This window comes from Sinohyriopsis cumingii, chromosome 18 (genome assembly GCF_028554795.1).
Source record: "Sinohyriopsis cumingii isolate HCF-2022 chromosome 18, ASM2855479v2, whole genome shotgun sequence".
Taxonomy (NCBI): Eukaryota; Metazoa; Mollusca; class Bivalvia; order Unionida; family Unionidae; genus Sinohyriopsis; species Sinohyriopsis cumingii.
This window is the reverse complement of record NC_142978.1, coordinates 67,987,629-67,988,239: the sequence shown is the minus strand read 5'-3', so window position 1 is coordinate 67,988,239 and position 611 is coordinate 67,987,629. Positions and strand designations below refer to the sequence as shown.

The following is a 611-nucleotide window of genomic DNA, read 5'->3' as shown; positions in this document are numbered from 1 at the left end:
AAACCACACCTGAGCTCATATTCTCAAGAATAAACAATGACCTTTAAATCCCTATCAAAATCGCATAAATATAACTCTTCTATCACCATGACAATGAGAGAGGAATAAATGTTCTAACAATAGACTAGAACTACCTTTGTGAGTACCGAACTGGAAGTACTGAGACCTGATTATATAATCATCGGTTACTATCTTCCATTTGGATCTGGTTAGAAGAAAAGAGAACAAAATGCTAAATTTGAACAAGAGGTTTACTTTAATTGAATTGGTACCTCACCAAAGTGAGGCTTCAAAGAATGGTCTATAGACTCATTAAATGTTCCTCTCCACGGTAATCTTTAGTAAAAGGCGAAAGATTAATACGATGTGAAGAGAAACCAGAGTAATCATTATACTTTCACGCTTTATTTTGAAGAGAAATAGTTTGAACTTTCCAAATGCTTTTGTAAAGACGATAGTGGAATGGTTATGTCTACAAAGATCCAAAAGGGTCATAGTTTTCAATATACAGTGTCATTTTGCTATTGGCTATTTTGAATTTCAGTGAAACCCATTTATTTTCTTTATACTGGTAGAAAGGATACTAATTAATATTTCTATATTTCTTGTCG

At 32.7% G+C, this 611-nt stretch overlaps 1 non-coding gene across 1 annotated transcript; it reads right to left on the bottom strand.

The window, feature by feature from the left end:
* Nucleotides 1-270: 270 nt before the first annotated feature.
* On the bottom strand, nt 271-386 carry LOC149776871 (U5 spliceosomal RNA). The gene has a single exon (XR_016416406.1). It is a non-coding gene; the product is annotated as a U5 spliceosomal RNA (small nuclear RNA).
* Between the last annotated feature and the right edge of the window lie 225 nt (nt 387-611).